General features: G+C 46.1%; 1 protein-coding gene across 1 annotated transcript in view; it reads right to left on the bottom strand.

Moving 5' to 3' along the window:
* BAHD1 (bromo adjacent homology domain containing 1) overlaps window positions 1–13,902 on the bottom strand; it is a 61,210-nt gene extending 47,308 nt beyond the window's left edge. Inside the window, exon 1 of the mRNA XM_066631084.1 lies at window positions 13,806–13,902. The gene's annotated coding sequence lies outside the window, so the exon portion shown is untranslated. The remainder of the gene's footprint in view (window positions 1–13,805) is intronic.
* Window positions 13,903–15,409: the final 1,507 nt, after the last annotated feature.

Raw genomic sequence — 15,409 nt, 5'->3', positions numbered from 1 at the left:
TTCGGATACAACCTTCTTTGCTAGATTTGGAAGCTATTGGAATCCTCAAATATTTTATTGGGGTAGACTTGGACATTTGTAATATGTGACATGATTAATGGTTGTTCATATCTCACTGCTGCCATTCTGACATGGTTCTGTTAAGCCATTTTTGCCCAACGTTGCATATACACAACAGGGATCAAATGTGTACACCTGTGGGCTGAACAGAAATGTATTTTAATTCTCTGTGCTTCTCTTTGCTCTCCACAGTCAGTTGCTCCAGGTGAACAGGACACATAACCCTCCACATAGTCAGCTGTACAGACCACAAGGGAAGCCCATGTGTTCGGCAGCAGTGACCCACGTGAGCCAGCTGTTCCTCTGTGGGACTGCCGATCTACTTGAACCAGAAAGACCCCTATTGCTTTGCAAATCCGTGACAAGACATTGAACCAACTGGTGCAGTCAGATCTCATAGGCATATGTTATCTGTCCATTTGTCAGATAACTTGCAGAGGCACAAGAGCCCTTTGGGATGAGATGGTTGGCAGCCCCACTTGTGTGCTTCTCTTTCAGATGATGCCCCAGCTTTGAGACTATGCAATTAAAGAATGTTGACTTGATCATGCTTGTTCCTTTATTTGCAGACACAGGATGCTGCTCCACACCTTGGACTTCTGCTCTAGAGGAGCATCCAACTGCAACTTGTTAATACTCTTAGAAATTGATATTCTTGTCAAATATTCATCTTTTGCTAGCTTTGATGGATTAGCTGATGTCTACAAATGAAACAGTTTCTAAGGGCCCAATCCTGCCAACTTTCCAGTGCTGATGCATCCTGCGCTGGAAGGGCATGTTAATGTATTTTAACATTATCCTTGTAGCTTTAGCCCACTTACTCACTTTTTTACACTTTACAAAATGTAAAGATAGGCCTAAGATAGGCTTAAGATAGAAGGCTCTTTCCCATCCAATTCACACCACGATTGTCTATTTTTCTCTTTCTGATCTTCTAGAAATCTTTTGAGAGCAAGTATATTTGTTTTCTTTTGCTAGCATATTTTCTTCTTAGTTCATTCTTTTATCAAATATGAGATTCTGATAGTCAAACAGATGGTAAACATGGGTTTTGGATTTATCCCAGATTGTTGTAAACATCATATCATTACAGAGTTTTAAATCTTTAGCCTCTTTCTTTACTGCAGTGGTTCTCAGACATTTAGCACCGGGACCCACTTTTTAGAATGAGAATCTGTCAGGACCCACCAGAAGCAATGTCATGACCGGAAGTGACATCATCAAGCAGGAAAATGTTTAGCAATCCTACACTGCAATTCTGCACACTTACCCATAAGTAAAGTCCCACCTACTATTGTTAAAAGAATATGCATAGTAGCTTGTTAAAAGTACAGGTCTGTACCATTTCCCCAGATGCAGTCACATATCATGGGAGCATCAAGTCTAATATATTTAAAATAGAATATTGAAATGAATGGGGACCTGCCTGAAATTGAATCACGACCCACTAGTGAGTCCCGACCCACAGTTTGAGAAACACTGCTTTACTGTATTAAAAAATAATATTGGATTCCCAAAAGCAAAGGGTTCCTAATTGATACACAACTGGTAAATGGTCCTTATGCACAGATCTCTAGGCATCCATCAGAAGCAGGCCCTTTCCAGTGATGGCACCAACCCTCTCTGCTCAATTTCAACATGCCTACCTCCTTTGGTTAAAGCCTGACTTTTTTGCTTTTATTTTTTCAGAAGCAAGAGTGGTGGTGGGGTTGCTGGAATGGGATTCAAGTTGGAAAATTAACCACTTAAATTTTACTGCATATTCTCTGCTTTGTACGCTCCCTGGGTTGCCCTGTGGCAAGAAACGCAGGACAGAAATATTTTAGACCAGTGTTGCTCAAACTGTGGGTCGGGACCCACTAAGTGGGTCATGAGCCAATTTCAGGTGGGTCCCCATTCATTTCAATATTTTATTTTTAATGTATTAGAGTTGATGCTACCATGGTATGTGACTGCGTTTGGGGAAATGTTACAGACCAGTACTTTTAACAAGCTACTACCGTGTTTCCCTGAAAATAAGACACTGGCTTATATTTTTTTTGGCTCAAAAACACACACTAGGTCTTATTTTCGGGGTAGGTCTTATTTTTTTTTAATGTACAACAATCCACAGTCATTCATGTACAAAAATATACCTTACAACAATATCCCCTCAGCACCCAGAAGGATGCCTGCCTGCCTGTCTACTCAGAAGTCAGTCCCTTTATAGTTAATGGAACTTACTCCCTGGAAGGTGTGGAGAGGATGTTCCCTAAGCACCCAGGAGGATCCCCGCCTGCCTGTCTACTCAGAAGTCAGTCCCTTTATAGTTAATGGGACTTACTCCCTGGAAGCTGTGGAGAGCCTCAGAGCCCAGTAGGCAGGGTTGCCTTGCTTGCTGCTTCCCACCTCAGCGTCCTCTGCCCAAGGCAGCACAACAGGAGCTTTCTAGGTGGCGCACGGGAGTGCAGCCTTCCCAGTCATGTTGTCCACCCGCCCCGCCCGAGGATCCCTCCTGCCCCCCCCCCCCGGCTCTGATCACTACTAGGTCTTATTTTCAGGGTAGGTCTTATTTTCAGGGAAACACGGTATGTATAAACTTTTAACAATTATAGTAAATGGGTCTTACTCCTGGGTAAATATGGGTAGGACAGCCTAGGATTGTTAAAAATTTTCCCGTGTGATGATGTCACTTCTGGTCATGACATCACTTCTGGTGGGTCCTGACAGATTCTCATTCTAAAAAGTGGGTCCCAGTGCTAAATGTGTGAGAACCACTGTTTTAGACCATTTTTATCCAACTGTATACAATGCATCAGATCATGCAATGAAGAATAATTCTAGAGCAAGCATGAAGAATTGCTGAGTAAGGACAGGGTTGGAGCCAGACCTTTAATTGAGCAAAAGGAGGCTTAAGTAAAAGAACTTTCCCCACACAGCGACCCTGAATTCCCTGAAAAGCTGCTTCTGTAATCTGCGACCTTTAGAAATTGAGTGGCACCTAGCGCTGGGACGGGGTCTGCGGGAGAAGGGAATATTGCTGAACCCTGGACAGAGACATTCTGCAAGCTTCTTTCCACCCACCAGCTCTTCTTTAGACTGCCCCTTCAGGGTGTGACCCAACATGCACTTTTTCCAAACTAACAAGGGGGAAAATCCCATGCGCAAACATTATTGGAAGCAATTTCCAAGTAATTCAGTGGGCTTTACTTGGGAATACACACACACACGGAAAAAGACTGAAAGAAAAAGTAGCAGCCAAATTGTTTGAAGGAAAGACATCACTTCCCATTTAACACACACCTTTTCTCCCACTATCACTGCTAGTCTGACAAGTTTTTGAAAGGTAGAAAACCCACTGAGAGAAAAAGGCACAATCAAGTAATAACAGTGCAATGTTCATCTGATAGGGCTACGAGGTAACTTCATGCCAAAACATACAGAGGAACTTGTATATAGTTACCTTGTTGAGTGATTTAGCAAGGCTTCACAAATTTCAACAATTATAAGAAGTGATGCACCCAGTTTGACCACAACACAAAAAGAAGCTTTAACAGAACAGATGCAATTCGCTAGTGACAACCATGAGCAAGAGTGAAACTGAGCCTATTTCTTTGAATCCTCTTTAGAGCCAATAAAGTGATAGTTCTCCAGGAGGTTAACCACGCTTCGTCTTTTGAAAACAGTTAACTTCCAAACGACATTTCCGGGGCCAATAATGAAAAAACTTAAGTCAATGCTCTTGGGACAGCTGAAATTTTATAGTAAGAAACAAAGAATTCTAGTTTTCCTCGTTTATCTTAAAGGGCAATTAGCAGCTACTCTTTACCATCAATACAAGTTAACAAGAACTAAATAAACTGGTTGTGGGGTGAAAACAAACATTTTCGCTGTTACAGCAGATCCTCTACAGGTGGTTTTGCTGCTGAACTAAAGACCTGGAAAGACCAGGCTCAAATTCCTGTTCAGCCAGGAAGCCTCTTGGGTTATCATGGACCAGTCACTAACTCTCAGCCTAATCTACCTTGCAGGGTTGTTGTGAGGATAAAAAGGAACAAACAATATACACCACCCTGACTGCCTTGGAGGAAGGGAAGTATAAAAATAATGTATAGTTGTTATGCTCCAACAGCAATTATCCTTTTTCGTCAAACACCTTAAACGGGACCAGCTTTTGGTCTTGCCCATTTGCCTGCAGTATCCTCTCATTCTTCTTCTCATTCCAGCCCCCCTCCCAGTCCTACTGCAAACAGGCTAGTAAGCCACAAAGACTTACTTGACCAAGTGCTTTCAAAACATTCACACACTGTCAGTGTTTGGAAGAGGTTTAGTTCCTAGGTTTCGCCTTTATGTTCTACCCAGTAATAGTACCAACCCAAATACTTATTACACAACATACAGGTTTACTGTGGAATTTTGCTTATTTCTGTCTGGTTCAGTGTGGTTTATTTGAAATGGAGCACCACAGGAATACTGTTGAAACTCTCACTTAGTTCAACTGATTAGCTGAAAGCTAGAATTTTGTTCTTCCCCTGGGGAAGTTTTAATTCTCCTGGGGAATTTTGTTATTCCCCTGGGGGCTGGGGATAAGAATAAGCCCTCAGTTTGGCTGTACTTGTAAGTACAGCCTTGTTTGGCTGTAAGAGGCAACTAAACAGCCACTGGGTAGATGGGACTCCTTAGCCTGGGAAGGCAGCTCATCTGAGAGAAGGAAAACTCTGATCCCAAACCTCCACTGCCTTGTGGCTACATCCAGTTATGGAAAAGGCTTCAGGAGTCAACCTCGAGGCAAAATCTGGAGCCAGAGTCCCTGAGGCAATTCATGGCTGAACACAGTCACGTTCTGGCAACTCCTGCTGGAACCAACAGTATTGGCTTCTGCCTTTCCATTGGACCATTTCAGTGACATGGAAAGGGGGGATTTGCTGCACGGGTAACAGTCTATCCTCCATATCTACTTTACCCAGGCTTCACACACTGGAGAGGACACACTGTTCCATAACCACTATTCAGAGCGCGATACCATAGTCTTTCGAGACTGAAGGATGCCAACACAGAATTTTGTTCTCTTGGGAGCCTCTTTGCAATACATTTCTTTCCAGGATCTTTACAAATGCTTCTGTAGGTTGGCGTGGAGAAAAAACACTACAGGAGTAAAATCCAAATAGGGCAGTACTGTACTCGATCAAGATCTTTTTTAATGAACAGGTATTAACTGGGGCAGTTAAGCTGCTTGTGGTACCAGCTGATTAACATAATTGTATGTCTGACTACCTAGGTTCACCATCTATTTATTGCTAAGAGCAGAGATGTAGTAATGAAGTCCACCTGATCAGTTTTTGAAGAGTATTTATCCAAGTTTTTATAGCCTGACTCTCAGCCTCTGAAGAAGTCCCCAAGGCAATTCACAACATACACAGCAATACCTATCAAAGCCAAATTCAATAAAAATCAATGTTTAATATGCACAAACTGAAAAAGCAACCAAAAGGACAATCAGGGCAATATCAAAAACAACTGAAATACTTGTCAAAGCTTATTTGTTTCAACATAATTAAAATCTAAGCTGGAGAGTCAAGGAGATCTCAAATGCAAGAAGTTCCAGTTTGGGAGGTGTACCTAAAAAGACCCTATCACATGTCTCTCCTAACTGAAGAACATGTGGGGGAAACACAGGACCTCTGATGACTAAGGCACATGCAACTGATTTGACTCTTGCCAATCACCTACTCTGAAAGTTTCAAATATTGTGCAAGTAGCACAAAAATAAATCAAAGGGATCATAATTCTGGGAGAGAATGAATACAGCAATGAATAAAGCAATGAATACAGGCTCTTGCCCTACAACTCCTCTATGTATTTATTCACATTCTCAACAAATATTAACCAATCAACTTTATACCAACAGGAAAGGAATGCCAGGGAATTCATGAGACAATTCAGCAACAGGCAATGAACAGTTAAGAGACCTACATGGAATTTTTAAAATCTGCTAGCATTTTTAAATCAATTTACATTCTAAACTTTTTCTCAATTTTCAAATAATGCAGTGTATCGTTCCTAAGTTAGCACAATTAACCACCTGGAACTATAAACACCATCTCAGGTATATCACAAATACAGTACCTCAAGTTGTCCTAAATTCAAAGTGCATGATTTAAGGAACTATCATTCTGGTTAAAAGAGGAGAAGAGAAAGGCTATAAAGAGGAGAGGAGAAAGGATATAAAGGAAACCACAATTCTACTTTTAAAAGGATGACAAACCTTCAGCAGGATAAGGGAGGTGTCTTTAGGGAGTCTCCTATAAGGGCAACAGTTAGGAAAATGAAGAGAATACGTGGGACCAAATGTCACACCTTGAAAGACATTTTTAAGACACACTACAGATCTGTGTCATATTTTACCCCATTTTAACTTATTGTTACAACTTCCCTATTTCCTCTCCCTCACACAAGGCATACAACATCCTTTATGGATGATCCATTTTCAACTGATACGCCTCTCATATCAGGGATAAGCACCAACTAAGAACACTTCACTACAGGCAGTTGCATCACTAGCAGCTGCCATTCAAAGAAAATTAGACAAGTATAGAGTTAAGGACAAGTTAAAAACCAAAACACAGAAATGAGAAAAGGAGAAACCCCTGCTCACAGCGTGAAAATTCTGCTCACACCCCAGGCAGAAAAGCAGAGGAAGAGCAAGAGAAGTCACTTTGTCCAGGAAATATATTAAGTTCAGGTCTGTCCATACATTAAAATGACGACAATGAGATCAAAAATGCTGAAGACATCACTTTAGAATCTAGTATTTGCCACTCAGCCTGCTGTTACAGCATGAGACTGAACTCAAATCCATGTCACAAGTTGAATTCAAACAGTTAAAAAAACAACAGTCCAAAAAAGACTAACATTTCTTATTTAGCTCTCACAAAATTAGTCATGGATTATGTTTTGCCTCTACAAAAGCCCTCTTCAACATGTTAAAATAAAGAACAGTGCAAACTTTGCTCACAGCAATTAATGCTTCCCTCCACAGGGATACTAAACTTAAAAGGCAATCCTAGGCATGTCTACTCAGAAGCAAGTTTCATTGTGTTCAATGGTGCTTCATCTCAGGGACATGTGCATACCTTTCATTGAAAAGAGCAGAGGTGTTGGTTTCTGGAGAGTAAGACAGGTCTACAGCCTAAGTCTTACTGAACACTGAGGAAGATAAATACCATTTTAAAACACCTTATGAGGTAATGTATTGTTACAAACTAACAGTTTAAATAACTTGCTTTGAAGACAGGAAACTTTTGTTGCTAAAGGTATTCCATCGTTTTTTTCTCTGAAAGACCACAAACATGTTCTGCTGAATCAAAGATCATAAAGATAAAAACCCTATATGTAACAGATGAGGTTCTTACTACAACATTATAGCATTAAAGGGATAGGAGAATCCCTGTATCACCACCACCACCACCACCACCCCCAAATTCCATTAGTAGTTCAAAAGGGGTGATTTATTACCTTTTCTTGCAGAACAGATAAAAGATTCTTAGCTCAAGTCAGTTCAGGGAGTCATTCTATAAAATGAACTCTGAAACTCACTGCTCCAACTGTTTGTAGTATACCACAGTTTTACTCTAATGTGTGAACTGATGTCACATAGTTGATTAGGAGTAGGAGCTGGCAAACCCCCAGGTTCAACTCTCAAATCAGCCATAAATTCACCAGATGTTCTTGGGCAACCCACTAAAGGTCAACCCTTGTTATACACGGATTTGTAATACATGGATTTGACTCAACACAAATGGTCACTGCAAATGAGAAAGAATGTGCTGATCCCTGGAGAAGGGGAAAAAAATGCATCCCTTTAGTCCCTAAACTGCTCTTCTTATTGTTGTAGAGACAGTCATGTAAGCAAACATTCCATTCTTCAGCTGAGCCAGGCAAAGGCAGGGGTTCCATTGCATTTCTAATTGTTGACTGCCTCTCTATAACAGTAAGAAAAGCTGTTTTTAAACCACAATCGCAAAGGGATGCACTTTTTTATTTTTTTTTAACTGCTTCTATTTAACACATTTTATGGTATCAGCAGGGAGTCCCAGAATCAAACCCCTGCAGATGTCGAGGCACAACCGTATTCCATTAGGAGCAATAGAGAAGAAAGAAACTTGGAAGTGGGTCTTTAAATCTATTTTTCCACTGTTTTTTTTAATCCACTAGGGTTTTAGAATGGAACCCCAGTGGATAATAAGGGATGACCTGTATTCTCTCAGACCCCTCACCTGCAACAACACACCACTGATCTACCTTGCAGAGAAGTCAAATGGATTTCTGATATGATGCATGCAAAGCACCACAAACAGAGGATGCAATATAATTGTAATGGTGTTACTATTTCTTTCAATAACTTTACTGCAACAACAAAGAACTGCAGCCACTGTTATATAAGTAGAACAACTAGACAGGAAAGAAAGCTAAAGAAAACTCTAGTCAAAGAAAGAGAAAGTCTACAAGCATTTAAAACTAGAAATTAAATGGGCAACTGCCCCCTACTAATGGGGATGAATACATATACCCACAGTCATTATTGCTATAAAAGTCTAGCTCAGTGGTTTTTGAATGTTTTAAAACCAGGACCCACTTTTTAGAATGACAATTTGTTGGGACCCACCAGAAGTGGTGTCATTAACCTGGAAGCCATCAAACCGAAGCCACAATCAGCCAAAGGTCCCATCACTCAGCGCACTTGTGCTGTTATTTTGAATAGCTCAGAATCTAAACATTCCCGCCTGGAAGTTAAAGCAGAACGCAGACTTCGAATCCTTTTCAAACCACACAGCCTTTCCCCCTTTCCAGCACCCCATCCATGGCAAAGCACCATGCCTCTCTCCCACCAGAAGCCACCCTGCCCAGCAGCTCCATAACCTGTATTTCCAGCTCTGAATTTTCAATGGCTGCCTGTTGAGCTAGGTGATACACCTGAAATTAGCTTGTGGCCCACCTCGTGGGTCCCAACCCACAGTTTGAGAAATGCTGGTCTAACTCACCTTTGCTTTTGCAACAAGCAGCAGCTCTATGGGTTTTCAAACAAGGGCCTTTTCCAGCCTGAGCTGGATATTCCCAGAGTCTGAACCTGTTTGTCTCCATGCAGAGCAGATACTCTTACTCAGAGCTACAGCCTTATTCTGACATCAGTGCAACAATGTTCTTTGGAGGATAAACAGTTAATCTGTCTATTCCCTCCTCACTACTACTTGAAAGGCTCTACCCTGTCACCTTGTCCAGATCATCTGATTTTAAGCAAGCGTGAGCAATGCCCCATCAGTACTTTCAATACTGAAAATGTTGCATTAAAAATTCCCTTAATAGGCAGGCGGATGTTCCCACAAAAGTATAGCCTGATAAGTATCATTCAGGCTAGAGGATCATTATCATGGGCCTTGCCTAGACAGCGAGTACTGTGCAACATGGAACAAGTACACACAGTCTTATCACAAAATTTTGGATGGGTGAAATTCATATAGAATTTAAGTATTCACTAAAACTCACTAAATGAATAGATGCCTTTAAAAAGAAGTTTCTCCTAGACCAAGCTACAAAACACAAATAAAAATTCTTGGACCCAAGTATATTCTGATGCCAAATGTCCTTTCAAAATCCAAAATTCCTCAAGTACTCTGTAAAAGTCGTATCGGGATGTCACAAGGAAATATTTGCATTGTATCAACAACTTTAACCAGAACTCTAGTCATCTGAATTCAAATCACAAAAGAATTGCTAGCACTGTTTTCGAGATTGTGGAAGAAGGAGCATTACACACGGGGGGGGGGGGGGAGATGATAAAGTCAAGGCTCATATTCAGGCTTTAGCCTTGCATTTACCTACCAACCTCTAACAAGCCATAGCATCCTTAGCTCCCTTTGTTACAAAAGGGAATCAGAGAAGAACTTAAGAAAAGCTCCTGCTGGATCAGATAAAAGACCCATCTAGACTGATTTCTTATTTTCCACAAGAGTCCATGCCGGTTGCCTCTGGGAAGTCCACAAATAGAGGAGAGAAAGAAAATAAGAGCCTCACTGGATCAGGCCAAAGGAGACCCATCTAATTCAGCTGCCTGTATCTCACAGTGGCCCACCAGTTGCCTCTGGGAGCACACATGTATCCTGTTGCCACTCCTTTGCACCTGGAATTCTGATGTAGCCTACTTCTAAAGTCAGGAGGTTGCACATTCCTATCATGGTTTGTAACCTGTGATGGACTTGTCCACCATCAATCTGTCCGATCCTGATTTAAAGGCATCTAGGTCAGGTATCGTCACCACACCCTGTGGCAAGGAGTTCCACAAGCTGGGTAAAGCAATATTTCCTTTTGTCAGTTCTAACTCTCCCAACTCTCCCATGTTAGTGGATGTCCCCTGGTTGTGGTGTTGTGTGAGAGGGAAAAGAACATCCCCCTATTCATCCATGCATAATTTTATATGTCTCCATCATGTCCTCCTTCAGACACCTTTTTTCTAGAGTGTACAGCCCCAAACACCATAGCCTTTCCTCACAAGGGAGGTGCCCCAGCCCAGTAACATTTTGGACACCCTCTTCTGCACCTTTCCTACCATTACTGCTCCCTGCCACTGATAAGGTGTGCAGTTTCTGAACCTGGAGGTAGGATGTAGCCATCAGGTCTAGTAGCTACTAATAGTACTTTGAAAAACAGTTCCTTCTGAAGGAAAAGTCTGTGACAAAACTACATGTAAAAGGAGGCGTGTTATGCCTTAAGGATCAGCCAGAATGCAAATCTAAACAAAATAATGATCCATCTAGAACTTGCTAATCTCATGGTGCATGCTCCTTTCATAAGCTGATCTATTTGTTATTCCATAGCACAGAAAGAAACACAAGGAGCTGCCCTCTGCAATACAATCTACAGGCAAGAAGACATGGAAATCTTTGAGCAAGGACAACAGGATGACAACATTCATGTCACCCCTATTAGCGTTATCCCTCTGCTAACAGAACAAGACACATTAAATTCCACAACAAACTCAATAGATACTTTCGGAACACTAAGCAGCTTCCAGATCTCATAAACACTGATCACGGAAACACTGTGTGACCCAGTAATATGTGGTCACCATCCCAGAACAGACTGCCTGATGATCCACACAGTACTTAGCAAAGTTTCTGGCTTCTACACAGGGGAGATTGACACAACAAAAATGAAACTCATCTGCTTCAGTTTGGCAATAGAGTCAAAACAAATCTCATACTCAAACACACTTTAAGCACTTGTAAAATACTAACAGAACCCCTGGAATCCACCAACACTCCCCTTCTTCCTGCTGCTCTAAGAACAGTGGGGGATTTGCTTCTTCTCTTCAAAAGGGCATACACTTTAGATAGCCTACCTTATATTTAAAACAAGTTTTTCCCAACCTTGTCAGTTTCACCTGAGAGCAAAGATGGAGACAAGGAAGGACAAGGCCCTAGGGTAGGCAAGAGGTATACTTTTGGGATTCCACAGGAGTCTAAGCCCAGGATAATACAGAAAAGAGTCTTCTCCCGTATTACCAGACGAGGTGTGTGGTTGACAGTCAAAAGCAGGAAATGCATCATTTGTGATAACACATAATACACAAGAGGGAGGGAAGATTTTAAATTTTAAAAACCGGCTACATTTTGGAAACAGGTATGATTTTGGCCTATGCAGACATTACACATCCACAGTCTGCCTCCCAAACCAAGGTTGTGATCTTACGCACACTAAGGAGTGTAAAAGCAAGAACCACATCTGAACAAACATGGACAGAACTGGGCCACAAATTGTGACAAAGCAAGATGTACCAAACAGAAAACCCTTTAGCTCCCCTGAATTATTGCCACCTACACCATCACTGTCTTCAGGAAACAGTGATACCAATTCAGATGCTCCAGGGTTTTTCTTCCCCCTTCAGAAGGTCTGTCACTCCACAAAACTTTACTTACAGCTTTTTTAACTACTTTCAGATAGTATACTGATAATGTCAATGTACCTTGTGTTACTGAGTCATTTCTCTAAAATCCACTTCAGGTTTGCATACATCTTGCCCCAATGACCTGTTTTTTAAATTTTAAAAAGCAATATACGGCTTGATTATTTCTGTCCTTGTGCTGGATTCCCAAGTCTCCACTCCAAGAGCCCACTAACCAGGCACAGAGGGTCTTCTGTGTGTCTTTGTCCTTTCCAGCCCATTTCAAGCAGCTGTCTCTGCTTCTAGTTCACCGCAAAAAAAGCATCAGCCCTCTGAAGTAGACTGGCCAATCCTAGACACAGTTTCCTGGGAGTAAGCCCCACTGAACAGAATAGGATTTACTCCTGAGTAGATATGCTTAGGATTGTACCCTAGGAAAAGGGGCTGGGTAAACAAGTCTTTCCAAAGAGGGCAACATTCCATGAAAAGGAAAGAGGAGAAAAGAGGGGTGGCTAAAGCCATTCAGGTGCCCATCCAGGGATCCAGTTCCTGCCTCTGCCCACATCAGTTGGGAAAAAGGGTGTTTCCGGGGGAGTAAACATGCACAGAATTGTAACCTAGGACATGGGGCTAGGAAGTGGGGCTTGTGTCATTCCAAGGGGGGCAAGGTTAGATGGGGTGGCCAAGACACAAGTGCCAGTGCCATAGAGGTGCCCACCTAGGGATCCAGTCCCTGCCTGTGCCCAGATCATTTGGAAAAATGGGTCTTTTTTGGGGGGGGGAGTAAACATGCATAGGATTGTACCCTAGAACATGGGGCTAGGAAGTGGGGCTTGTGTCCTTCCAAGGAGGGGAAGGTTAGATGGGGTGGCCAAGACACAAGTGCCAGTGCCATAGAGGTGCCCATCTAGGGATCCAGTCCCTGCCTGTGCCCAGATCATTTGGAAAAATGGGTCTTTTGGGGGGGAAGTAAACATGCATAGGATTGTACCCTAGGAAGTGGGGCTAGGCAAAAGCACCCTAGGAAGTAGGGCTCATGTCTTTCCAAGGAGGGCAAGGTTAGATGGGGAGGCAAAAGTGTTGGTCAAGATGTGGGTGCCGGTGCCATTCAGGTGCCGTCCAGGGATCCAGTCCCTGCCTGTGCCCAGATCATTTGGGGAAAAGGGCCTTTGGGGGGGTGTAAAATGTGATGGTTTTATTACATAACTTTCGACCCAGAGCTAATCCCAGCACGCCCAGCAGCAGCCTGGCCCTGCCGCCCGACGTGAGCCCCCAGGAGGCCCTGGCCGGGCTGCCCACCTGCCTCCAGCCCACGGGGGCCATTTCCTCCCTGCTGCTGGCGCGGGGGAGCAGGCGGCCCGGGGATGGGCGTGGAGAGGCGGCAGCCCCCGAGTGTCCTTCAGCGCGCAGCCCAGGCCACGGTGTCCTTCGAGGGGGGGCCGCGACGAGGCGGCAGCGGGAGCGCTGAGAAGGGGAGGGAGCCGAGCCCCCCAGCCCGGCACGAGGAGGGGAGGCGGAGAGCCGATCCCCGGAGGATGGAGGGAGGCGCCCGGGGCGCACGCGGCCGCCAGAGGAAAGTTCCCGGGCGCGGCCCCCTCCGGGGCAAGGCAGGCGGCAGGAGCCGCGCCCCCCTCTCCCCCCGGCGGCAGCGACGGCACCTGTTCTCCCCCGACGACGCAGCGCGCTCCGGCGCCGCCACCTTGCGAGGCGGAGCCCACCGCGGGGCCGGCTGCCGCCCTCCCTCGGGGCTTGCTCCCGAGGAGACCCGCGGAGGGCTGGGCTGCGCCGCCCCCCGCCCGTCCGTCCGCTCGCTCGCTCGCTCACTCACCGGGGCGCTGCTCCTGCTCTTTCCGGCAGCGCGGGAGGCCGCGGCCGCGCCGGGCCGGGCTGCGAGCGGCGGCTGGAACGCCCCGGGCGCCGGACTGACTCCCGGGCTCCGGCTGCTGCGTCAGCGCCGCCGCCTCCTCCTCCTCCTCCCCAGCGCGGGGCTGCGGGCGGCCGCTCCAGGCGCGCCCCCTTCTGGGCCCGCGTGCGGAGGGAGCGAGCGAGCAAGGCCGGCCGAGGGGCCGGGCGGCGCCGCTGCCGCCGCCTCTCCCGCCCGGGGGCCGCCGCCTCTCCCGCCACAACGGCCGCTCCGCGCTCCGTCCCCCGACAGCCGCGGCAGCATCGAGCCCGTCCGCCCCGCTCCGTCCTCCCTTCCTGCTTCCTCGTCGGCCGCCAATCCGCGCCCGCCCTGCGCCCAGCCGCCCGCCAATCCGCGCGCCCCGCCCGCCCCCGCCAGCCAATCTCGCACCAGCAGACCCCCGACAGCCAGCCAGGTCCCGGCGCAGGCGGCGGCGGCAGCGGCTCCCGCGGGCACGGCGCGCCCCCGCCCCCTCCCCGGACAGCGCTCCCGGGGGCGGGGCGGGTCCGCCGCCCCCCGCAGCAGCCCCCGCCCCAGGCACTGCCCCTCTGCGCCCAAGGCAGACCCGGTGGTGTCACTGGAGGGGCGCAGAGCGCTGAGTTCTGCAGGGAGCCATTGAGGCGGAACGCCTCCGTTTTGCACCCCCAGTGGCTCCGAAGGGGGGCCCGCTTGCACGCCGCAGAACGTAGAGCCCTCGCCTATGCACGTCTACTCAGAAGTAAGTCCCATTATAGTCAATGGGGCTTACTCCCAGGAAAGTGTGACTAGGATTATAGCCTGTGTATCCGCTCTGGGATCTGTGGCTCCAATTCTACACCTGTCTACTCAGAAGTAAGACCCATTATAGTCAGTGGGGCTTACTCCCAGGAAAGTGTGCTTGGGAGGGCAGCCTTATGGCCCAATCCTATGCACGTCTACTCAGAAAGAAGTTCCCAATGGGGCTTACTCCCAGGAAAGTGTGGAGAGGAGGGCAGCCTGTCAGTTCAATCCTAGACATGTCTACTCAGAAAGAAGTCCCATTATAGTCAATGGGACTTACTCCCAGGTAAGTGTGGATAGGAGGGCAGCCTTGGAGTCCAGTCTAGCTACGCCACTGCCCCTCACCCTCTCTCTACAGGGCTGCAAGTCCTTTGTTGTGCGGGCTGCGGGGGGGGGGAGGTAGAGCGCCCCAGCCCGGCCCCCCCCACGGCGCCACCTGCCAGTCCCCCCTCCTGCACGCCCCTCCCCCGCCACTCTAATAACATAAGAACAGACCCACTGGATCAGGCCATGGATCCATCTAGTCCAGCTTCCTGTATCTCACAGCGGCCCACCAAATGCCCCAGGGAGCACCCCAGATAACAAGAGACCTCATCCTGGTGCCCTCCCTTGCATCTGGCATTCTGACATAGCCCATTTCTAAAATCAGGAGGTTGCGCATACACATCATGGCTTGTACCCCATAATGGATTTTTCTCCAGAAACTTGTCCAATCCCCTTTTAAAGGCGTCTAGGTCAGATGCCATCACCACATCCTGTGGCAAGGAGTT

The sequence above is a fragment of the Tiliqua scincoides genome, chromosome 1 (genome assembly GCF_035046505.1).
Source record: "Tiliqua scincoides isolate rTilSci1 chromosome 1, rTilSci1.hap2, whole genome shotgun sequence".
In the NCBI taxonomy this organism is placed as follows: Eukaryota; Metazoa; Chordata; class Lepidosauria; order Squamata; family Scincidae; genus Tiliqua; species Tiliqua scincoides.
This window is presented reverse-complemented; position numbering and strand designations above follow the sequence as displayed.